Below are 26,605 nucleotides of genomic sequence, written 5' to 3'. Positions count from 1 at the left end.
GCATAATCGGAACTAGTCACTTCACGTACTCCATATTCTTCTTCAGAGGAAGATGATCCTGTTGTGCAAAGACAAGAGGACTACTAAATGCTAGCATCCCTGTTTGCTCGAAAAAAGGAAAGGAAATATTTAAAACAGCACAAATGAAGCACTTCTCAAGGACAATACCACTTTTTCATGACAGTATCTAAATAGTAGCACAACACCAATAGAGATGACAAAGCTCAATCATATGGATGAAATCAGTGGGCGAGTACCAACCTTTGTCAGGAGGCTTATTGTGTAGAGCATACAGATGAAGCACTTCTCCGAAACCATCTGTTGCTATCTACGGTGGTGGCCATGCTTACTATATACTCCTCGATTAGTTTAATGTTTCCAACATCTTCTTGTGCAGTTCCACTAAAATATATGGTATCTTCAAAGAAGATCCCTGTTTGCACAAGTAGAGATAATTACATATTACATTAAGAGTGGCATCAAATCAGTGGCAAAACAATTGCTCGTTCCAGCCATAGCAATAAATTAAGATGCAAAACTTTATCATTACTTGTGTCATCACAGTTCCAGTGCTTCGATACAGCACCGGGAGTTGATTTTTGTTTTTCTTCCGCTTGTTCTTCCCCTTCATCACTTGGTTCAATAACAGACAAGCTTCGCCTTCAATGTAAGATTTGGCATGTCAATTAGGGAGCACAAGTATAGTACTAAACTTAATTTTCTGATGAAAGTGGCAAAATACAGGCCAGCAGTTGTGAAATATCCTTATCTTACCTCAATGGGATATTACGGTGCACATACAGATTGGAAGTCTTGTCTCCATTTGTGCAGTTCACTAAAATCAAGCAACATTATCGTACAAGTAGCACAACATATGAAAGCACACTGCAGAATCATGTGAAAGAAGGCTAGTACTGTCCTCTCATGATGCGGAATTCAAACAACTCACAAGAAGAAGATCTGAACCAAATTCGCCTTCACGGATAGGAAGTAAGATCTCCTCTTGTGCAGTTCCACTAAGATCAAGCAATCAAGCAACATTGTCGGTGTGACATTTTGGTTGAACTGCACAAGACACTCTTAAAACAAAAGTGTTTTGTGCAGTGCAACAAAAGGTCACAATGGCAACGAGGTGAAGTAGATAACCCTGTTTACACAGAGGTGCAAAGGAAACAATTAGTGGTCAATAACGGTGGATGACACAGAAGCCAACAAAAAGAAGCATCTACCTTATCTAAATGGGAAAGAAAGCAAGACAGTAGCATTTCTCAAACGGTGGCATTGATTAATATTAACATAGAGATTATATTAACAATAAAATTCGTTAAACATGTAATTTGCTTTTAACTGTGGCATTGCATCAATTTTCCAGCAGCATTATTAGAGGGTGTTTGTTTACAGGGACATTTTGGTGTAGGGACTAAAAAAACTCCGTGTCAGTCCCATCTAAACCAAACAGGGGGGACTTTTAGGGACTAAAAGTGGGCATTTGGGACTAAAGAAAGAAGACCCTGAGGGAGTCTTTTTGGGACTTTTTCCAACAGTTGCCCCTGCCACGCATCGCACCTTGTCTCTATTAGTTCATTAGTAGGGGTAACATGGTCCTTTAGCATGTCATTTAATAACCTCTAGTCCATGTTTAGTCCCTGGAACCAAGCAGGTAGGGACTAGGGAGTTTTTAACCAAACAGGGCCTTAGATTAACAACAGCTAATGAGTTGCACAGGACAGTGGACGCACCAGCACCATGTGCATCTACCGATGTACTGTGGTCATGCACAGTCTGTTGCAACAAAGAACAAACAATCAAGGAGCATATTTGTGTTGGTCCTAGTTTTGTTATCTTTAGACACCTTTCCCTATGTGAGCGCAGCAAATCTAGTCCTGCTCAAACTCTACAGCCTTGTCCCTTCCTTTCCTTTTTGAACTAGTACTTTCGCCCCTTCCTTTCCTCTTTGAACCACGTCCTAGATTTATGCGATACAACTTTCCCCACTACTTTCCCCCATTCCTTTCCTCTTTGAACCACGTCCTAGATTCATGCTATACAACTTTCCCCCTTCATTTCCTCTTTGAACCACGTCCTAGATTCATGCTATATACAACTTTTCCCACTACTTTCCCCAACTCCTTTCCTCTTTGAACCACATCCTAGATTCATGGTATACATGCAGCTAGAGCAATGCATGTGGAGTAAGTAAATTATACCTTCAGGTTCTTGGGGCGTGGTTCGGTGGGCGACGGGACGGTGGCGAAGAAGAAGGGGTCGGAGGCCCTCCCGCGCTGCCGCTGGGTGGAAAGTGAACAGCTGCGCCGGTAGTCCCTCGCCGACGGCGACAGTGTTAAGCCTCCTTCCTTTCCCGGTGGACGGATCCTGCCGGCTCTTTGAGCAGCAGAGAGGGGAGAGAGAGGCCAACGAAGTCTTGTTTAGATCTGGAGAGGGCGAGAGAGTGTGAAGAGAGCAACTACAAGCGTTGAGGCTCCAGCGGGAGAGGGCGAGAGAGTGTGAAGAGAGCAACTACAAGCGCTGAGGCTCCAGCGTGTATATATATACTGGAGAGAGAGTGTGAAGCGTGCAAACCCTAGAAAACATTTTGACCAGTCAAAGAATCCTCCTGGCACAAATTATGCTCAAGTGTAGTTATCGAACCCGAGACCTCAAGTTTGATGAGCGAACAGGCTAATCAACTACACAACCCTCCCGTTATGTTCAACGAGAGGGAAATAACCTTTTATACATTCCTGCATTCGTGTGACAAGCATGCCGTGTTTTTTTGTGTGTGTGGGAGTCATTGGGATTTCAATCATAATCGTGTCATGTGGCTTTGATGGTAAGACTATCCACAGTGGTGCAGAAATAATGCAGCCTTAGTCACCTTACCTCTCTCCACGTAGTACATTGGGTCCCACCAGTCAGAGGGTGAAACAAACAAATTAATAAGAAAAATTAAAAGCGCCAGCGGTGTATCTTACCTCACACATCTCGCTACTGCTCGGGAACACTGTCCAATTGATCCCTCTGTTCGCTCACATACTATTTTAAGTGAATCCTTATTATAACATGCACACAAATTTTGGGCACTTGTATTCGACTTAAGTCAGTGTGCCACCGTATCTCGTATACTTACTACTCCCTCCGTCTAGGTGTAATAAGTCACGTTAGAAGGTGCAACGGGACCAAGGTGCGTGCGTGTGCGTGTGTGTGTTTAACAGCATGTGTGTGTTAGAGAGAGCGACAGATCGACCTACTCCTACAGAGAGATGTTGTAGTGTACGATTTTAGCCGCGAGAGTCGGTGCATCCTCTCGTTTCCGGGCATGTCCGGTAGGGACATGCGGACAGCTGCCATGCCCGCTCCTGACCAGCCTGGCCCACCCAAAGCCCCTCCATCGCCCGCGCGCTTCCCGCCCGAAACGATCAGCACCGCTCCAAAGAATCGGATCTGCATTCATGCCCGGGCAGAGCGGACGCGACCTCTCACTGGCGCAAGAGTGATGGTTGCTTCGTCCGTCCAACTTACTGTTGGGTCTCTGTGATTTGACGGCTCATTGGTCTTTATTACTGAGGTGGTAGGACTGCTGGATGTCCCACGCTTTCGGCGAAAGGAGGTACTACTACTAGATTACAGTTTTCTCCATTCTTACAGCGGAGGCGTGCAAGAGCAGTGAAAACACGCAGGCTCAGTGATTACATGGCCCACCTCACACTATCACTGTGCGACACCTAACTCTTTACATAGTACTCCCTCCGTTCCTAAATATTACTAGATGAGTCCCCGCGCGTTGCCGCGGAACAGCGGTATATCTCTCTGCGCAAAATTATCGATTTCATAGAACTAAAAAAACTCTATAACCGCATGACAAATGTGGTAGCCAAACTAAATAAACTCCCATCATCATTTAGATCATCCCACGTAAGGAAAAAAGATCAGCCAACTCCTACTGCATAATGGGATTATATTTTTCTTTTTGACATGTTAATGGGACTTAAAAGCTCACTTACATGCATGCTACCGGTGCATGCTTGCATGCAGACATGTTGATGTGATTTAAAACCCACTCACATGCATGTGCCATGGTATTTCTGCATGCTTGCATGTGGCTTAGTGCGGAGCCTCTCAACGTCTAGATCAGACGGCTATTATGGACTGATTTACTTCATCTAACGGCTACATCAATTTTGATGATGTGGCTCAAGGAGAGGATAGAGAATTCCTAGTAGTGGGGGCTAGCTATTACTAGTAGATAAGTCTTTGTAGAGATTCCACTACATACGGAACAAAATGAATGAATCTACACTTAAAATGCATCTATATACATCCGCATGTGGTTCATGGTGAAATCTCTACAAAGACTTATATTTAGGAACGGAGGAAGTACTAGTATAGTACGTACTGTAATTTATCAGCGAGATAAATTTGTACAATGCTATGAAGCTTCCAGCTTCTGTTACATGTATCTTGCGTCCAAGGTTGCCCGTTGCAACATTTCATCAAATACAAAGGAGACTAACATGCATGCTATTGCATCTCAATGATTGACAGATCATAGCAAATATGTACTCCCTCCGTTCCAAAATAAGTGTCTCAACTTTGTGCAAACTTTAGTACAAAGTTGTACTACTACTAATGTTGACACTTATTTTGGAACAGAGGCAGCTAAAGAAAAAAAATCCATGCAGTCCCTAGCCCTTGGACCGTGAACCCTGACCAGGCTTCAATTTGCTGGCAACGTTCGAGCTTCCTAATAAATGAAGTTTGCAACCTTTTGACCATCGGATCATTTTGTGCATTTTCACCAAAATCGAGATGAGCATCCCTGTGGCAAAGAAATTGAAGAAGCGTGATTAGAATAAGATTACTGGGACTAGTTGATGAGACATAAACTCATCACAAATACAGTACGTAGAAGCCAGTAGAGGTATGTGCGGGGCAAAGAAGTAGAGAAATATCCGCAGGGAGTGATGTGGGCAGCTGGAGCAGTGGTGCAAGCCGGCTGTAAAGGGAGTTGTACCTGAGGGACGTAGCTCAACCTTGAGGAGGGCGGCGGGAGGCGGCAAGTACCCACGTCGCGGCAGTGAGCAAGGGACGAAGGCAACCTCACCGGCTTTGTGAGAGAGAACGGCGGGGACCCCTGATCGGGACGTGCCGACAGTGGGTTTTCGCCGTCGGCGACGGCCACCGCATCTACACTAAGCATCCACCCCTTCCCCAAGCGGACGTGATCCGCCGGGATGTTAGAGATGTGGCCACAGTCGTTTTGTGCGAGAGAGTGTGAAGAGAGCAACCCCAGCAAGCAACCGTGTAGGCTGGCCCGTCCTGACTATGTATATAGTGGAGTGGTTTCCTTTTCTCTCCATATGAACCTATCATATTGCGTACATGCCACTGAAGAAAAAAAAACTTTATTTATAAATGACGCGGCACCTACTACTCGTTCTCCTATAACCTTGCGCTTGGCATCTCCAAAGTATTAACCTTGCGATTGGCTCTTCGCCTCTTCGGGAAGTCGAGCAATAATGGTAGTGCAGTATATATCGTTTTGGCTATATGAGACCGAATGAATTGCCGCACGTCCACCACGTGGGCGAGGGTCGAGGGAGAGTGCTACGTACGGAGCAAAATGAGTGAATCTACACTCTAAAATACGTCTATATACATCAGTGTTTGGAGTATGTACTAGTAGTTCATATTGAAATCTACTAAAGGACATATATATTCCAAACAATATGATATAATCTCTATAACCAAGGTAGTAGGGACGAGGAGTAAACGGAAGGAGTAGTAAATTTTTCTCCTCGTCCTGCGAGCCACCGCACGCATGGGCGAGGGAGCGGGCGTAAGGCGGAGCAAGCTTCACCTCATCCTGCGAGCCACCGCGCCCGTGGGCGGGGGAGACGGCGTACTAAGCAAGCTTCTCCTCGTTCTGCGAGTTGATGGGACACATCAAAAGTACTTCAGTGTATAGAGCCTTGCCTCTAAGGTAGGCCCCACATGGTTTGCCTCTTTTTTTAACATAACACGTCAAGTCGCAATTTGTTTGTTCACCCGTGGTAGACGATCCTCCCTCCACCAAGTGGACAACCAGTACACGTGCCAAATTACCACGTGGGCTGCCTTTTTCGTACAGAAATGAGCTCCACCGTGTACCCGCGCGGGTGTGGTTGGGAAAGAGACGGGAGTACGTGCGTCGTGCATGCACCTCTTCTCTTCGTGCACGTCCCCCACCTACGTGGGTGTGTGAGAGAGATACAAACCGTGTTCGTGAGTGTTTTTGTTTTGGGGTGGGGGTGGGGTGGGGGGTTGATTTCGTGAATTATTTGTGGGAATATGTGTCGATGACATCTCAAACAAAATTTTGCATGCAATGTGTGTGAAATGGAGGCCTATCCATATCATACATAGAGGGCCGGGCAATCCACGAGAAGAGAGGGAGGGGTCATAGTTATTGATAGAGTAGAAGAGAGGATCAAGTGGGTGGGTGCGAGATCGATGAAGAGAGCCATCGAAATTGTGTGTGTGTGCAAGTCAAAGATATAGGGCGACTGGCCTACCGGAACGTTAGAGGGCACATGTCAAGTTTGTGTGTGGCAGGGAGACATGACTAGAGCACTCGATGTATCGGTGTGTGGAGGGGTAGGCAGAGGCCTAACTATAGAGGTAGAATGACTCGTATATGTGTTGAGAAGGAGAGACCCAGCTATGTCTTGAGGGAGATCGGTCGACATCCATACATAACTGAAGGACGGGAAATATGATGGGACAGAGAGAGAGAGAGAGGAGAGAGAGGGAGAGGGAGAGGGAGGGAGAGGGGTAGAGTGCTGGATGGGTGATGGAGTTGCTTCTCGAAGATGGTGGGAGAGGCCTACTAGACAAACTGAGCGTGGACTGCAATGTTATCAATAAGAGTGGGGATGTGTTTCTGTGTGTGCCTGTGCGTGATAGATCTGTCGGGACGCATCCATGGATGATGAAGGGGAACCATGTGTTTGGTAAGCAAACCTAACTAGATCGGTAGATCAATTGTTGTTTGTCGGAGGAAGGGAGAGACACAACTAATGAGGTAGATCGACTGATGTGTGGGTAAAAACGAGTTATAAGGACCTAGCTAGCTATATGTATAGCGAGAGATCAGTCGGTGTACGTCCATTTGTTAGAGGCAAATAAGGCCCAGCGAGACGGATAGACAAAGAGAATGGAGCTAGGAGGTGGTGCGAGAGGCCCAACTACTAGCTAGATAGGGGGAGGAGTGTGCGGTTGTGAGATCGATGAAAAGAGGGGCGAGAGTTTACACGTGTGTCTGACCGTATGAGAGACATGAGGCAAGGACACATAAAGGAGGAGATTGAAGGTGTGTGTGTATGTTGTAGGCAGGCATCGCTGGAGAGGTTTATCGATCGGTGTGTGTCGGAAAGGAGTTGTGGAGACTCTGGGAGAACGATCTAAAGAAAAAAATTAATGTGCCCAGTGGATAGAATGCCGAGGGAGGGGGAGGGCGAGGAGGGCATGTGCATGCACGAGAGAAAGTTAGTGGTAGCTACAAAGGTTAGAGGATTGTGTGGGTGTAAGAGACTAACAAAGATCATAATTTGATATGAAAGCGGATTCATATATTTGAATAGGAGATCATAGTGTTTTAAACATTGCATGCATGAATATAGCGGTGATACACGTGTTGTGCACATGTTATACCATAATGTGATAATGCATGGCGTTTGCAAATCACAGCTAAATGCCGAACAATCTAAACCATACTATACATCAAACAATCTCACATTTTATTTGAATTTGTGATAATGTGTGGCGTTTGCAGCTTACAACTAAATATCGAACAATCTAAACAATACTATATATCGAACATTCTCACATTTTATTTGAATTTGTCGCAATGTGTGGTGTTTGCAACTCACATCTAAATACTTGTAGGCGTAGGGGGGCGGGGCACCATACATAATGTGGTAAACACATTATACATATGAGGCATGGTTTAGATTATGAAGATCTAGCTAGAGCTAGAAATGTAATGTGATTTGAAATCAAAATAAAGTGGATTCAAAAAATCTAGTTCGAGTTCATATAGTACACATAGTTCATATGTAACTCGAGACTAATCATGTGGTGTGTTGTGAAGATAATACACAAACGATGGTTAAACTTGACAATAATGATGATTGTAGATCTTATTAAAACAGAGAAATGAATTCAAATGCTTTGACTTCACAACAATCATTACTGTAGATCTTATTCAAATAGAGAAACGAATTCAAATTTAGTTCATATTGAAGCGGTAGTATATACGTTTGGAATGCACTAAAACGTTCATTTGAGTAGTAGGTTGCATGCATTATACACGTAGCGAAATATTTTAATTGAACATAACATGAATTCAAAGTTTTGAATGACATTTGTAGTGCGCATTGATTTGGTACAGTACACGTTAGGCTTGTCCGGAAATTTCAACCCGCGCCTTATTAGCCCGAAATATTTAAGATATATCTTTGTCTCGTTGTGCTCCGACAACTCCCTCCATCTCAACCCGCGCCTTGCTATTCCGAAATTACAACGCGCGCGAAAACTCCCACCTCCTGTGAAATCTCGACACGCGAAATGCTCGTGGTACCCCTGAACCGAAAGAACCGCCTCAAATCGGTGGGGGTACTTTCGTAACTTACCCCACATTTCGGACAAGCGCGTCTCTAAGCCATGGTTCCCCACTGCCATCCCATCCGCCCACCCATTCGTACACCGAGGCCGCGAAAACCCGCGACGAAACCCCACACCCTGCTTCGTCCGCCACCCAGCCGGAGCCTCTTCCCCGACGACGTCGTCCACAGCAACACCTCGACGTCCCTCATCCACCGTACCGGATGAGGATCCGTCGTCGATCTCATTGTCCCGCCGGTTCAGCCACCTTGTCCTCCACCTCCAAGGGGCTGCCCCGACGTTCCCCTCATCTTTCGCGCCACCTCCATTCCCACACCGCCGTCTTCACCTGCACCGCTGGAAGAGCATCATCATCACCATTTCCTCGGATGAAGCTGCGGCCTAATCGGCGCCACCAAAGAGGTTGTACACTAATCGCCGCATTTTCTTCTTGATTCGATCTCATGGTGCTGCCGGCGCTCGGTCCCGAGCCGACACGGCGGCGTCGCCGGCCACTTCCTCCACGGCGTCGCTCCCTCGGCGGCGACGTCCACATCAGTAGGAGCTGCTGCTGCTTTAGCTCTCGCTCGCGCTGCTGCTCTGCTCTTGCTCTCGGTCCCCTGCCTGGTCTGCTCTTGCTATTGCTCTTGCTCGTGCTGCTGCTCTCGCTCTTGCTCTTGCTTGCGATGCTGCTCCGATTTAGCTACACTTCAACAAACTGAATCGACTTTTGGGTCAGTCGATTTTCAGGGGTGGGGGTGTAACGCCCCGGATGTAACTTTCCATATTTGTAACTCCAACTCTTGCCATTTTCGGCTATGTGTTATGATATTCCCTTCGTGGTCGGGTTTTTTCTTTCGTTTTGCATTTTGTTCATGTCATGCATCTCATATCATGTCATCATGTGCATTGCATTTGCATACGTGTTCGTCTCATGCGTCCGAGCATTTTCCCCGTTGTCCGTTTTGCAATCCGGCACTCCCACATGCACCGGCGCACCCCCTCTTGTCTCTTTTCGTGAGCGGGTGTTAAACGTTCTCGGAATGGACCGAGGTTTGCCAAGTGGCCTTGGTATACCACCGGTAGACCACCTGTCAAGTTTCGTTCCATTTGGAGGTCGTTTGACGCTCTAACGGTTAACCGGGTAACCGCAAAGGTCTGTTGTGTGTTGCAGCAAACCCCCCTCCTAACAGCCCAATAACCCATCTAAGTCACCTCCATGCTCTCTGTCGTTCGATCACGATCGTGTGGGCGAAAATCGCACTCCATTTGGAGTCTCCTAGCTCCCTCTAGCTATAAATAGGTGATCCCCCCCGAAATTTTCGCAGATCAAACCCTAGCCACCGCTCCCTCCGCGCCCCGGACACGTCCGCCCGGCGCCGGACGAATCCCGCCACCGCGCCCGACCAACCGGGAGCCGCCACGTGGCGCGCCGCCGAAGCCCGCTCGGCCCGTTCCCGGCCCCCGCGGCCCGGGACGCCGCCGCCGCCCGTCGCCGTTCGGCCGCCGCTCTGGCGACCTGGCCGCCTCTCCGCCGCGCGCCCGGACGCCGCCTCCCCCGGCGAGCTCCTCCGCCCGCGCCGCCCCGCAACTCCGGCGCCCCTCTCCGGCTTCCTCCGGCCGGCCCCGACCTCCCTCGTCCTTCCGGCCGGCTACCACCGTCTCCGTCTCCGGCGAACAAGCTCCGGCCAGCTCAACCGAGCCGCGCCAGATCCCGATCCAAAACGAGGTCGACTCCCCCCCCTCGAAATCCTCCCAAGTCCCGATTATTTTCACATTATGTGCTCGTGTTCATCACATCATATCTCATGGCATACTGCTTTGTTTAGCGTGAATGATATATCGAAATGTTCGCCTCGAGATGCTCTTCATTTTGTTCCATTGTGCCATGCTTGTTTGAGTCCATCTTGATGCCCAAATCTCTGGTGCAAGAGTGCTATATGATGTTTACTGCTGTTACTTATCAGAATTTGGTGTTTTGTTATTTTTGCTACATTTGATGTGTGCATCTTATGGGCATGAGATCTACAGGTGTTTTGATATATGCCATGCCATATTTACAGAGGTATATGTCATGTATTTTTGTGATCTATGTGGTGACTAGCACAAGCATGCAAACTAGGCTTCGTGATGTTTCTGTTTTTCAGAGACTTAGAATTTGGCTAAGTCTGTGACTTCTGTTATTTTGTTGCCATGTATCCATGTGTCTACAGTGAGATCCATGCTTCTTTTTGGCATGTTCAGTAAGGATGTTTTGTAGATATAGTTGTGCTCTATCCATCCATGCCTCTTTTTTCAATTATGGAGTGCCCTAGCATGCCTTAATCTTGCTCTACTTTTGCTATAAAATGTTCCTGGCAGATTGTTAACATGATATTAGATTTTGCCAAGGTTGTTGTAGTTGATCCATATATGCTATGAACTTTCTCTTGCCATGGATAGATTCATAAACATTCCATCTTTCTGTAGGTATGCTTGTTTTGTCATGCATTGCTTTGTGATGCGTGAATCTAGCTCACAAAGATGCCTTCATAATGCTGTTAATGCCATGTTCTGTTTTCTGCTGTCTGAAACCTGTTAATGGAACTTGCTATGTTTACATGGGTGCCATCATATCTTCTGATCCTTTTTGGCTCATGGTCAGTAAGGGACTTTTGTTATATGCTTTTATTAGAATCATGCCATGCCTTGTTTTGTTATGTTAGATTCCTGAAGCATGTTGATTGCTTGCTCTAAACATGGCTTCCTGATGTTATTTCTACCATGTTCAGTATTTTCACCAAGTCTGTGAAGCTGATATCTTTTGCACTTTTGACATGCTTGTTTGAACCTGTTATGGTATGATCTAGCTGTAGCTCAGTGTTCATCTTTTGTCAAGCATCTCCTGTAGATTACTTCCATATGCTTTGTTGCTATGTTGGGGTGCTGTAGCATAATTACTGGACGTATTCTAAGTGCTATCATGCTGTTAATCGCAGAATCGTGTCATTCTTGTTTTGCTTGCCATTTGCAAACCGTGCATCCGTTTCCGGTGATCTTTATATCGATTTCGACCGAAATCATCTCATCTTTCCGGTGGCATACTTGGTTTGCCAAGTTACTGCATTGTTCATCCTTTTCTTCCGGAGCACTCATACGCATCGCATATCATATCTCGCATATCATGCATGTATTGCATCATGTTGCTTGTGCATTTCCCGTGATTGATTGTGGTTCCATTGCTTGTGTTCTTGCTATGGGTAGAGCCGGGAGACGAGTTCGTGAACGAGGAACCTGTTGAGTACGCTTACGAGGATCAAGCTTTCGACAACTCTGAGAACCTTGTAGGCAAGATGACCATACCCTCGAAATCACTTCTATCTTTGCTTTGCTAGTTGTTCGATTCTACTGCCATGCTGCGCTACCTACCACTTGCTATATCATGCCTCCCATATTGCCATGTTAAGCCTCTAACCATCCTTTCCTAGCAAACCGTTGTTTGGCTAAGTTACCGCTTGTGCTCAGCCCTTCTTATAGCGTTGCTAGTTGCAGGTGAAGTGAAGTTGGTTCCATGTTGGAACATGGATATATTGGCATATCACAATATCTCTTTAATTAACGCATCTATATATTTGGTAAAGGGTGGAAGGCTCGGCATTATGCCTGGTGTTTTGTTCCACTCTTGCCGCCCTAGTTTCCGTCATACCGGTATTATGTTCCTTGAGTTTGCGTTCCTTACGCGGTTGGGTGATTTATGGGACCCCCTTGACAGTTCGCCTTGAATAAAACTCCTCCAGCAAGGCCCAACCTTGGTTTTACCATTTGCCACCTAAGCCTTTTTCCCTTGGGTTTTCGCGAGCCCGAGGGTCATCTTTATTTTAACCCCCCCCCCGGGCCAGTGCTCCTTCGAGTGTTGGTCCGAACCGAGTAGACTGCGGGGCCACCTTGGGGAAAATTGAGCCCTGGTTTTACTCGTAGGATGCTCATCCGTTGTGCCCTGAGAACGAGATATGTGCAGCTCCTATCAGGATTTGTCGGCACATCAGGCGGCTTTGCTGGTCTTGTTTTACCATTGTCGAAATGTCTTGTAAACCGGGATTCCGAGACTGATCGGGTCTTCCCAGGAGAAGGTTTATCCTTCGTTGACCGTGAGAGCTTATAATGGGCTAAGTTGGGACACCCCTGCAGGGTATTATCTTTCGAAAGTCGTGCCCGCGGTTATGAGGCAGATGGGAATTTGTTAATGTCCGGTTGTAGAGAACTTGACACTTGACTTAATTAAAATACATCAACCGCGTGTGTAGCCATGATGGTCTCTTCTCGGTGGAGTCCGAGAAGTGAACACGGTTTGAGTTAGGAATGACCGTAAGTAGTTTCAGGATCACTTCTTGATCATTTCTAGCTTCGCGACCATTGCGTTGCTTCTCTTCTCGCTCTCATTTGCGTATGTTAGCCACCATATATGCTTAGTGCCTGCTGCAGCTCCACCTCATTACACCATCCTTTTCTATAAGCTTAAATAGTCTTGATCTCGTGGGTGTGAGATTGTTGAGTCCTCGTGACTCACAGATTCTACCAAAACAGTTGCAGGTGCCGATGATACCAGTGCAGATGACGCAACCGAGCTCAAGTGGGAGTTCGACGAGGAACGTGGTCGTTACTATGTTTCTTTTCCTGATGATCAGTAGTGGAGCCCAGTTGGGACGATCGGGGATCTAGCATTTGGGGTTATCTTATTTTCATTTGGATTTGACCATAGTCGGTCCATGTGTGGATGTTGGATGATGTATGAATTAATTTATGTATTGTGTGAAGTGGCGATTGTAAGCCAACTCTTGTTATCCCATTCTTGTTCATTACATGGGATTGTGTGAAGATCACCCTTCTTGCGACAAAACCACAATGCGGTTATGCCTCTAAGTCGTGCCTCGACACGTGGGAGATATAGCCGCATCGTGGGCGTTACAGGGGGGGCTCGCTGGGGTGAAGGATTAACCAGCCGCAGCGGGGAGGGGGGCTCGCCGGAGAGGTACCCCACTATCTATCTTAGGGTTCAGGATGGGGGCGGTGGTCGCCGGCGGTGGCGGGGTGTTGGAGGGGTGGTGGCGTGGGGATTGCCGGAGAAAAAGCTCGGCACGGGGGGCCTAGAGGGATGGCCAGGGCGGCGGCGGACCGGCGGTGGGGAGTGTTTTCGGGGCGAGCGGGGCGGCGCACCGCCGGCCGCGGGCGGCGGGGGGCTGCTGTTTGGCCGGTGGTGGCTGGCGGCTCAGGGGGGTGGAGGTTGAAGATGAACCGCAGGCCCTTGATTTCGTATCCAACGGCTGCAAAATCGACTGACCATAGATGAAAAAGTCAGTCGACCGACGTGTAGCCTCACCTTTCTAGTGCGTTCAGTTTCGACAGCAAAATTCAGTTTCGACAGCAAAATTCAGTTTCGACAGTTAAGTTCGGTTTCGACAGTTAAGTTCAGAGATGAGTGGCTGATGTATTTTACATCTAGCACTTTGTGGTTATGTATTTTACGTCATGTATTGGAGATGCTATTAGAATTCCACTCAGGTTAACGTTGTTCGTTGTCTCTCTTGTCTTGCTTCAGCCTCGGCGTCGTACAACTCACCGGAGCTGCTCCAACGACGAAACCCTCCATCACAGCGGAGCAGTACCTCGGGCTCCATCTCCAGACGCCTAAGATCTTCTTCCCCTCCTCCGACAGCAAAGTCAGCCGGAGCATCCTCACCGGCCAACCCAATCACGCTGAGATCGACATGGCTTCGCCAAAGAGGTTGTACACTTGTTGCATCTCTTTTTTACTCTACATGTTATATATATTGTCCACTAAGCACACGGATTTGTTCCTTTAGTGTCTCCTTGAAAGAAAAAACGTAGGAATTTTAATTTTCACTTGTCCTTTTCAAATTCCTATTCATGAAGCACAAGACTAAGAGATAGTAGCATAATAGCTTTATAACCGTACATTTTCTTGTGGTTTGACTTAATCTCACCATGCTTCTTTGCATCCTGTGATCTTCCAATTGTTGTGAATCAAACACCCAGATTGGCAGAAATCCTGTGTTTTTAAATTCTCTGTTTTGCACGTGCATTCCTATCCTATTCCTGTCTATTTCCTATCCCTGCATTGTTGGAATCCTCCAATTCAAACGAGCCCTTACAGAATTACTTCTCTTACAGATAGTTGTCAAAGAAAACCTTGCGTGGTTTGTCCCGCTCCTGCTGCGCCGTCGTCCACCCCAGCTCAGCTGCTCCAACGACAGAAGGGTCCAGCACAGCAGGGATCCGGCCTCCAGACTGTCTTTCGCCGCCTCAGATCTTCTTCCCCGCCGCTGGCAGCCATGAAAACTGCATTACCATCATCAACCGAGCAGATGACCTCGAGGACTACACGGGTCCGCAAGAGAGGTCGCACTCTTTCGTGTCTGCTTACGTTATGCATCGCTTAATATTACATGCTACTTTATCGTCCTGTTCACCGATTAGACTCTGAGTCAGCTCCAAACTAATGGTCAAACTTGAGTTTTTAAATGGTTGTGGGGTACATATCGGGGCCGCTATCAATAGTATCTATCTACTATCTGGTTAATCTCCGGTGTCTACTATGAGTTTCATGTTGGGTGGGAAACAAACAGTAAAGAAGCCATTATCTGTATTTTTTAACTGAAGCCATTATCTGCCTGCTATTATGGTTTTGGGTCTATCCACAGGTTGCTACCATCACTCTGGATTTCTGCATGCACTCCTTACATAATCTCACTATGTTTTATTCCTATGCATGACAGTTATTGTAAACAATGGAACTGAACATGTAGAGCAAAAGAGACGAGCCTTGCGTGGCAATAAAATTTCATGCAGACGTCGCTCCATGGTAGGCGCAAAGGCAGCCCCCCCCTCCACGCATTTCGGATTGTAATCGAGAGGAAGATATCTGTTCTGAGGGGGATTCAGAAGGAGAAGACAACTCCTATTTACCCCCTGAGGTCTTCGCTCTAACTTGGCATGCTGATGTTGGTTATATCATGCATATGGTGTCTTGCATTGCTTACTTTATACATCAAATATGTCATCTGCTTAGTTTAGACATCCTTTGTGCGAATGCCATCTGTTTAGTTTATTCATCGTTTATGTGAATTATGCAACGCCATCTTGTTTAGCCAGGCATCATATATGTGAATTTTGCAATGCCATCCTGCTTAGCCAGTCATCTTATATGTAAATTATATCAGGCCATCCTTTTTTCGTTACATATTACATTTGTCAACAATGTTAGTACATTCAACTGCTCTTCGTGTGCATCAGCCATTTGACACGGTGATGGCAAATTCTGGAGTGAAAACAAGGTCTTCAGAGCAGACTATGCTATCTGACGAAGCGCATATCTCGCTGGTTACGGATAGCTCCTCAGAGGAGGATTCAGAGACAGATGACCAGTCCTATTCCCCCCCCCGAGGTGTATGCTCTAACTTGGCAGGGTTATGTTGCTCATATCGTGCGTATGGTGTCTCGCATTGCTATGTCATTTGATTAGTTTAGACATGCTTTGTGTGAATGCCACCTGTTCAGTGTCTAATTACCATATATGTGAATTATGCATTGCCATCTTGTTGCAAGACATTATATATGTGAATTATACAATGCTATCTTGTTGCAAAGGCATTATATATGTGAATTATGCAATGCCATGCTGTTTAGCCAATCATCATGTATGTGAATTATATCATGCTATCATTTTTTTGTATTACGTGTTCCATTTGTCGACAACGTTTGTATATTCAACTACTCTTCCTGTGCATCAGCCATTTGAAGCGGTGATGGAAGTATCTGGAGTGAAAACAAGGTATTCAGAGCAGACAATGCTACCTGCTGAAGCAGACATCTTGCTGGTTACAGAGAGCTCCTCAGAGGAGGATTCAGAGACTGATGACCAGTCCTATTTCCCCCCTGAGGTCTATGCTCAAACTTGGCAGGGTTATATTACCCATGTCATGCATGTTGTCTTGCATTGCTTAGTTTTTACATCATATATGGATTGCCATCTGCTTACTTGCTTACTATATAAATCATATATTTGAATTATATCATGCCATCATGTTTACATAGTACATACACATCATCTATCTGAATTATGGCATGGCAACCCATTTAATAAAGACATCATATAGTTATATCATCTCATCCTGTTTAGTGTTTACAGTCATCATATTTTGAATTATGGCATTCTATCCGTGAATGTATGTGAATTATGGCATGCCAACCTATTTAATAAACACATTATATAGTTATGTCATGTCATCCTGTTTACATAGTCTCATATTTTGAACTATGTCTTTCCATCTTTTTTAGTTAGCCATCATAATGTGAAATTGTGTCATGCTATCCTGTTTAGTTAGCCATCATATATGTGAAATTGTGTCATGCTATCCTGTTTGGTTAGACAACATAAATATGAATTATTTCATGCCCTCTTTTATTCCCCACTATCCATTGCACCTGTCTATCATACAATGTCTATACTTTCAATTACTTTTCTTGTTTATCAGCCATTTGAATTGGAGAGCGTGATGGCAGTATCTAAGGGAGTAACAACACGGTCTTCAGAAAAGATAGTGCTACCAGTTGATGCAGATAGAACCACGGTTGTACTTGCCCAAGGACCAGATCCACCACACATAACCCAGACTCTCGCAGATTGTACCCCTACCCAGTTGGACAGAGAACCAGCTACACCCCTTCTAACCCCAACCCCGGCAGATAGTAACCCAGTTCCAGTTGACACAGCACCGTCTCCACCACAGAGCACCCAAACACGAGCAGTTAGTAAGGGAACTGCAGTGCCCAAAGCACGAGGACCACCACTCCGAATCCCAACTCAACGCTTAAAGGAGAAGAAGATTTGTTCTCAGGTCAGGTTCTGTAGCTATGGTTCATACTCCTTTGCTCTTGCATTACTGTATTTACTCATACCAACTATTTTCAAATTTGAAGGATGGAATTGAAACTCCAATGGCGCAACAGGTATGTTTTAAACCTGTTTCTTTAACTGGTTTGCTGTTGTAACCTGCTCTATGTTGATTTCAGTTTCAATTGAATAAACAGTTATGTTCTCATGTCATGCACATTACAAGTGTTGTTATTGCTCTATAGTTACCCACACTTATATTCTGTCTATTCTGCTTTGTCTTGAACAAATATTATTTGAACTGTGTCTCTATCTTGATTTGGCAACAAAAACTAGAATGATATAGACCATAAAGTGACCATGGTACATAGATATATGTTTGTTTCATGTTGTTATCCTGTCCACTTTACTACTGAACTCATTTACCAAAATGAGTTTCATATACAACATGGTAAACATGTGATGTGTCTGCTTGTTTCTCTTTTAGAATGCGGACAAAATATTGGAGAACAGTACCGCGTTATCCAATGGTAAAGGAAGTAATGCAGATAAGGTTCAAGATAGTGAGACATCCCTGTTGGTCTCCAAGAAAGCTGATAAAAACTATCTTGACGACAGTGAGGGAACCCAAAAGTCCTGTCTTGATGTAGTGTTCGAGTTACTGGCCACTACTGCTGGCACAAGCTCTTCGAACTCGCTGCCTGAATCAGTTCGTCTTCTTGAGTCTCAACTTCAAGTTGAAAGACATCGATCAGATGTGCTGCGACAGGAAGCTGAAGGACTGAGGAAGTCCCTGCAGAATTCAGATGCATATTTTCTGGTGCAACAGCAAGCGCTGGAGGATTTAAGCGCCAAACAAGAGAAAGTTAATAAGCTTGCTAAGCATCTTGCCAGCATTATGGGTACCCAGGATATTGTTTCTTGAGATCTTCTGAAGTGGTTTCAGTTCTGGATTTGTTTTGCTGCGGCGTTTATTTGCGCTGGTCGCCAACTTTGACAACCAGTGTATATGATATGCTGCTTTGTTCCCTATATTTGCACTGGTGGCGAACTTTGATGCCCAGTGGATGTAATATGTGTAATAGCCGTGATAGCCTAGCGTTAGTTGCTTGCTTATTTATTTCCTTGTTGTCTTGTTTATTTGTTTGCTTGTAGTCATTGCAGTTCTTTTTCCGCGGTTAGCTAGTGGCTGCAATAACCTATTTTTTAAAACTAGGCCACAATAACCATGGGCTAATATTTACTGTAGTGACACTGGGCCTCCTACTGGCCGTAGAAACAGTGGGCCTTCTACGGGCCGTAGAAACAATGGGCCTTCTACGGGCCATAGAAACAATGGGCCTTCTGCGGGCCGTATCATCAATGGGCCTTATACGGTCCGTATGATCGATTGGCCAAACATGGGCCAAACAGACCGCATTATGGTCGTAAACGGGCTAGAGTTGGAATCGTCTGTTCATGGGCCGACCATAACGGGCCATCGTTAATAGGCCGTATTTGGTGATGCTATGAAAATGGCCCAACAGACTAACGGTCCACAAACGGGCCGACTATAACGACGGGCTGAATTTGGCCCACAAGCAGAAAATGACAGTAACGGGCCGTAAGTAACCGAATGCTGCAAATGAGCCCAAGAATAAATGGGTCCTCAGAAGGCCGAAAGTTAACTTGGGCTGGAAACGGCCCAACGGAATATCGGGCCGTTAATGGGTATAAAGTGATACACTGTTCATTACGGACCAGTTTCACCACGGGCCGTTAATGGGTGTAAAGTAATACACTGTTCATTACGGGCTAGTTTCAGCACGGGCTGCTAATGGACCAAGAGTTACAAAGGGCCTCATATGGGCCGAAAGACGTCATGGGCTATACATGGGCTAGAAGTGAAAATGGGCTGGAATCATATTGGATGGCCCAGATGACGCTACTAGGCCTAATTCGGATAGGGCGTAACGGGCCTTGGGTTAGCGAGCTGTAAATGGGCTATATGCGAACAGGCCGTTAACAGGCTTTCCATGGGCCGGCCCACCAGCTTTTGACCAAGTCAAACGGGCCGACCTTTTCACAAGAATGGGCCACTGTTGGGCCGTGCCACGTGTCGACATATCATAGGCGCCTTCTGTCCAGTGAGTGGATGACATCTGTCCCAACGATGAGCCGACACGTGTTTCCTCTAGCCAATGATGATTTTACACATGGAAAATCCCCATTGGTCGGGGCTGTTAACGGGTTATCGGATCCAAAACCCGACCTGATAGCTTAACGGCGTTCCGTTACGGTGGATGCCACGTGTCGGTCACCCTTGACGAAAGCACTTCTGTGACGCGCGATTTATCGTCCTGGAAGTGGACACTTCCGTGATGATAATTTTGGTAATGTCATGGAACACTTCTACGACAGCACAGGTATGACTATCTTGATTCTGTCATAAATTTGTCATGGATGTACATGCATGACAAAAAACGCGACCTACTGTGACAAACATGTATCATCACGGAAGTGTATTTTTTTGTAGTGCGAGTCATGAGCTTCCTGTAGTATCAACTTCCTGATCTCTGCATTATTGGGTACATATACTCGGTCCTCAAACCACAAGGTGTCGTGCTCATCCTCACGAAAACATTTGGCTTTTCCTTTACTCATTTTCTCCTTTATCTCAGCGATCTCTTTGTCATCCTTCTGAGCTTCTCGAATCTTGCCCCATAATGTCGACTGAACCTCCAATGTTGCAACAAAACCTCTAGGGACTGTCTCCAAACGAAGCTCCCTGAGATCCTCGGCTAACTCCTTTGGCAATCCTCCGCTTACGAGGGTATTGGCATAACTCTTCCAGCTCAAGGCGTCTGCTACAACATTGGCCTTTCCTGGATGATAATGCAACTTCATGTCATAATCCTTTATAAGCTCCAACCATCTCCTTTTCCTGAGATTCAGCTCCTTCTGTGTAAAATGTACTTCAAACTCTTATGATCCGTGTACACATCACAACGATTTCCAATAAGAAAATGTCTCCAGGTCTTGAGCGCATGCACTACAGCTGCTAACTCCAAATCATGCGTGGCATAATTCAACTCATGTGGTCGAAGCTGACGCGAGGCATATGAAACAACTCTTCTGTCTTACATAAGTACACCTCCAAGTCCTAAGCGAGAAGCGTCGCAATACACCTGGAAATCCTTGCGTATATCCGGCAGAATCAGCACTGGGGCACTAACCAAACGTTTCTTCAACTCCTGGAAACTTGCCTCACTTTCATATGTCCATTTGAACTTGGTGTCCTTCGTCAACAACTCCTTCATTGGCTTTGCATTCTTGGAGAAATTCTCAATGAATCTCCGATAGTATCCCGCGAGTCCAAGGAAACTGCGGATCTCTCCCACTGAGGTGGGTGCCAACCACTCAGTGACTGACTGAACCTTGGTGGGGTCAACTGCTATACCTTCTCCTGATATTAACATGTCCAAGGAATCCAACTTCCCTCAACCAGAACTCACATTTGCTGAACTTGGCATACAACTAGTGCTCTCTGATCTTTTCGAGAACTAAATGCAAATGCTCCTTGTGCTCCTCTTCATTCTTTGAGTATACCAAGATATCGTCAATGAAAACCACGACAAACTTATCCAAGAACTCCATGAACACCTTATTCATCATACTCATGAAATAGGCAGGGGCGTTAGTCAATCTAAATGACATAACTGTATACTCAAATAGCCCATACCTTGTGGTGAAGGCTGTCTTTGGTATAACCTGTTCTCGGATCTTCAACTGGTGGTATCGTGATTGCAGATCGATCTTGGAAAATACTTTAGCTCCTTGCAACTGATCAAACAAATCATTGATCATTGGCAGCGGGTACTTGTTTTTTATCATCACTTCGTTCAATGCATGATAATCAACAACCATTCTCAAAGATCCATCCTTCTTCTCAGCCAAGAGCACTGGTGCTCCCCATGGTGACGAACTTCGTCGAATGTAACCTTTCTCCAATAACTCCTTGATCTGCTTCTTAATCTCCTCCAGATCATTTGCGAGCATCCGGTATGGTCTCTTCGATATCGGTCTGGTGCCTGGCAACAGCTCAATCAAAAACTCAATGTCTCGATCCAGCGGCATGCCTGGTAACTCCTCTGGAAATACATCTGGGTAATCCTTCACTACAGGCACTTCCTCCTGAACAACTCCGGAGAGAGAATTTACTTGGGTCATCCTTGGAGCATGCTTGGATACATACTTGATCCTTTTTCCCTCCGGTGTGGTGAGCAGAATTGACTTACTGGCGCAATCGATGTTTCCCCCATACATCGATAGCCAATCCATTCCTAGTATCACATCCAATCCTTGTGACTCCAAAATTATCAGGTCTGAGGGGAAAACATGCCTACCTATGGTTAATGGCATCTGAAAACATCCTTGGCTTGCCATATACTCCGCTCCTGGTGAGCTTACTAACATAGGTGTCCTAAGAACTTTGGTGGGCAACTTATACTTATCCACAAATCCCCTTGATATGTATGAATGCGATGCACCAGTATCAAAAAGAATGATTGCAGTAAATGACATAACCAAAAACTTACCGATAACTGCATCTGGCTGCTCTTCAACCTCCTCCACGTTCACGTGGTTCACTTGTCCCCTATTGAAAGGGTTGGGCTTCTTCCCAGAGCTTCCATTGCCATTTCCATTCTTTAGTTCAGGGCACTCATTGGCGTAGTGTCCAGTCTTCCCGCACTTGAAACAAGTAATGTGACTTTGGTCCTTCTTGGCGGGTGTGGCTGGGTTAGAGCGGTTCTGATTACTGCCTGCTCCAATCCCATTTCCATTCTTGGCGCCACTATGGTTATGCGAACTTCGTCCGTTGTGGGTATGGCCTCCATGGTTATGGGTATATCCTCCCGAGTTCGGGGTGAAACGAGGCTTCTGCTGAGCTCCTGAATTGTACTTCCCTTGTCCATACTTCCTTTTGCGGCTCTCAATCTGTTGTTGCTTCCCTTCGATCATAAGAGCCATGTCTACCAACTCCTGGTAGTTAGCGAATGTCGCTACCATCAACTGCATGCTCATCTCATCATTCGGCCCTTCCATAAACTTCTCCTGCTTCGCAGCATCTGTGGCCACATCATCTGGGGCATAGCGAGCTAACTTACTGAACTCATCCACGTACTGCCCCATAGTACGATTTCCTTGGCGTAAGTTGTGAAACTCACGCTTCTTCATGCTCATAGCTCCAGTTGAGATATGTGCAGTACGGAATGCTTGCTGAAACTGCTCCCAAGTGACATTGGCTATAGGGAAAGTGGTCGTGTAATTCTCCCACCATGCGGCTGCGGGTCCATCCAATTGATGTGCGGCAAAATGCACCTTCTCAGCATCTGTGCAACCTGCGGTGGTCAACTCCCTTCCAATCTTGCGTAGCCAGTCATCAGCAACTATTGGCTCGGTGCCACTGGAAAACACCGGCGGCTGCAACCTCAGAAAATGGGCTAAGTTGTCAACTGGAGGCGGTGGCGGTGGGTTGTTGTTGTTGTTGTTGCCTTGGTTCTGGACTAGTTGCTGTATCAAGGTATTCTGTTGCTGGATCAACTGAATCTCTGGTGGGAAGACAAATCCGGTGTCATGTCTCGGAGGCATCTGATGGGTTTAGAGGGGAGAGATTAGAATAGAGTGAGGTCTAAGGAGAAAACACTACCCATATGCACATGAGACAAACACATCCATATCACACCAAATCAATTCAAGCAAGGGCATACAATCGATCTAACTATCATTACAAAATTGCTCGGACTACTACTATATACATGGGGGAATACTTCTAATAATATGGTGGTCTACTAGAAATTTTGATTGGTGGAAGACTCCATGATATCCGCTCCAGCTTCGTCTTCATAGTCATCATCACTACTGTCGGGGTGGGAGTCGGTGTCGTCGATGATGATGTAGTCCTCGGGATGATCGTCATCTCCTCCTGGCGCGGGGTCTCCCATGAATACTCCTAGCTTCCTTGTCAGGTCATCATTCTTCTCCACTAGTATTGCGATTTCCTCCTCGTATCCGTCGCGTGTAGACTTGAGTTCCTCTTCTAGCTCCAGGTTCCTAGTCATCACCTTCTTCAGATCTATCATGCATGTGCACATCTGGTTCTCCTGGCGACGAATGTGCTGGTTTAACTCCTGGATGAAGGCTGCAATGGACCTGTCCCTCCCGGTGCTGATCATCTCCCATTGCTCATCTCGGCGCCCACATATCTGGTAGATAGTGTCCTTAAGCTCCTTGTGATAAACTTCGCCGATGTGTCCCATGGCGATGTGGGCTGTCATGCTCTTACCTAGACTCCAGGTTGGTGCATCAAAGGAAAACTCTATGGGCTCAGTGACTGGCATGAATGTCCTTCCTGGAACTTGAACTCGAATCATCCAACGCTCCTCTTCTGGTAAAGTGGCGGTGTAGGTCCCGGTGAAGCTTGGTATTCCGATGTTCAGGTACCTAGTGACTTCCTTCAAGTGTCGACCAAAGGGTGTGTCTTCATCCGGTTGTGCAAACTTGTTCCTTGAGTCCGCCATCCTAAAGAGTGGAAAATGGAGAGCAGTCAGAAATTAGTAGAGAAGAGTGACCTATGGCTTAACTTAGTGGTCGTGTCCTACATTCAGCGTGTGCTCTGATACCATCTTGTAGCGATCCAACCTCAAACGGTCGAATCTCTATGCTTAAGTGTCATCCCTGGATCGGTAATGCTGACACACACAGTACTCGAAGGATTTATAACAGAGTGCAATCACACACTTATTACATCGAATGTCTCAGAAGAGAACTTATTACAATAAATATGGCTTAAGGCCATCTAAAAGATAACAACGGAAGGCTTGGAAGATAAAGTGAGTCCATCAACTCCAACGGCATAGCTGAGTGCAAGACAATGACCTAGCGCACCTTACTCTTCGTCTGAAAAGTCTGCAACATGATATGTTGCAGCCCGAAACGGGTCAGCACATGGAATATGCTCGCAATATAACACAGTAGAGCATTGAACAGATAAATACTATCACTACATGCATATATGGCTGGTGGAGGCTCTATGGTTATAATGTTTTTACGAAAAGCCAATTTTTTCCTACAACAAAGGAATATATTTTATTTAACTATCATGGTGGTTGAAACATTGAGAAGGTAAATCCCCATCTCAATCCCAATTTAAAAAGCAGTTAACAATCCCAACAAATTAATTTAGAGTGCTGAGATCAAATCAATGATTCAAGTACTAGATACTCAAGATGTCCATAACCAGGGACACGGCTAGCCATGATTAGTTTGTACACTCTTCAGAGGTTTGCGCACTTTTCCCCACAAGACTCGATCTCCTCCGTTGGATTTTCTCACACTACATGGCGTTTGAGAAACAGATGACCGAGACACAGTCTTTCAGAAACATTAACTCTTTACTCTGGGTGGACAGTTACACCTACTTTCCCCTACATCTGCTAGCCCACCACTGAAAGAGGTCATGCAACATACTCAACTATGCTAGAGCCCATAATAGCTTGTGGCTGCACATGGAAGTTTCTAGCATGAATAATCTTATGATCCCTTTGAGCCTGGGTGGCGAACCAAAAGGACAGTACTGGTATATCCCCAGGTGTCCGCAACCAATCCACCCAGATGTGTATTTAAGTAGCCACCTTAAGTTAACCATTAATTAACAATCTCACATTTGTCATGGATACTCTCAAACCCAATCCACGTCTACGAGCATAGCATAGTAGTATGAGCATAACGTAGAAGTAACTCCCAAGGGTTTGATATTAGAACAGGTAATAGGTTCTACCTCATCAACTACTTCCCAATACCCACAAGTTAATCACAGCCTAATCATGCAGTGTTTGAGGATTGTAACTAATGCATAAAAACTGGGTATGAAAAGAGTATGATCAATGTGTTACTTGCGTTGCTGACGATCCGCAAACCCTAGAGACTCCTAGTAGCACGCTTCGCACTCCGAGAATTCTATCGCAAACAAACAATAGCATACATAAGCACTCCAGCAATTATGCACGGGTAAAACTCAAATAAGAAGATCAAATATGAAAATCCAACTGAAGAGATTCGATCTGCAAAAAGAATCATCGAATCAGAGCTACGGAACTGAAACTACGGTCAAATGAACTTCGAAATCAAATCTGCTTGAAACCAAATTTTAAATTGTCAAAACCTTGTTCAAGCTGATTAAACAGAAAGAGGGGCTCGAGTCGAAGATTTTGGCATTGGTTTCACTGGATTTGGACGAGGGGTTGAAAAGTTACGAGGGTTTGAAGATTAGGGGCTAATCTGCGATAAAAGTAATCGCGGATAGGTGATGTCTACTACGCAACCTTCTTCTTGTAGACGTTGTTGGGCCTCCAAGTGCAGAGGTTTGTAGGATAGTAGCAAATTTCCCTCAAGTGGATGACCTAAGGTTTATCAATCCGTGGGAGGCGTAGGATGAAGATGGTCTCTCTCAAACAACCCTTCAACCAAATAACAAAGAGTCTCTTGTGTCCCCAACACACCCAATACAATGGTAAATTGTATAGGTGCACTAGTTCGGCGAAGAGATGGTGATACAAGTGCAATATGGATGGTAGATATAGGTTTTTGTAATCTGAAAATATAAAAACAGCAAGGTAACTAATGAAAAAAGTGAGCACAAACGATATTGCAATGCTAGGAAACAAGGCCTAGGGTTCATACTTTCACTAGTGCAAGTTCTCTCAACAGTAATAACATAATTGGATCATATAATAATCCCTCAACATGCAACAAAGAGTCACTCCGAAGTCACTAATAGCGGAGAACAAACGAAGAGATTATGGTAGGGTACGAAACCACCTCAAAGTTATTCTTTTCGATCAATCCATTGGGCTATTCCTATAAGTGTCACAAACAGCCCTAGAGTTCGTAGTAAAATAACACCTTAAGACACACATCAACCAAAACCCTAATGTCACCTAGATACTCCAATGTCACCTCAAGTATCCGTGGGTATGATTATACGATATGCATCACACAATCTCAGATTCATCTATTCAACCAACACATAGAACC

This window comes from Triticum aestivum, chromosome 7D (genome assembly GCF_018294505.1).
Source record: "Triticum aestivum cultivar Chinese Spring chromosome 7D, IWGSC CS RefSeq v2.1, whole genome shotgun sequence".
In the NCBI taxonomy this organism is placed as follows: domain Eukaryota; kingdom Viridiplantae; phylum Streptophyta; class Magnoliopsida; order Poales; family Poaceae; genus Triticum; species Triticum aestivum.
The sequence above is the reverse complement of the archived record's forward strand: the minus strand, read 5'-3'. Positions refer to the sequence as shown.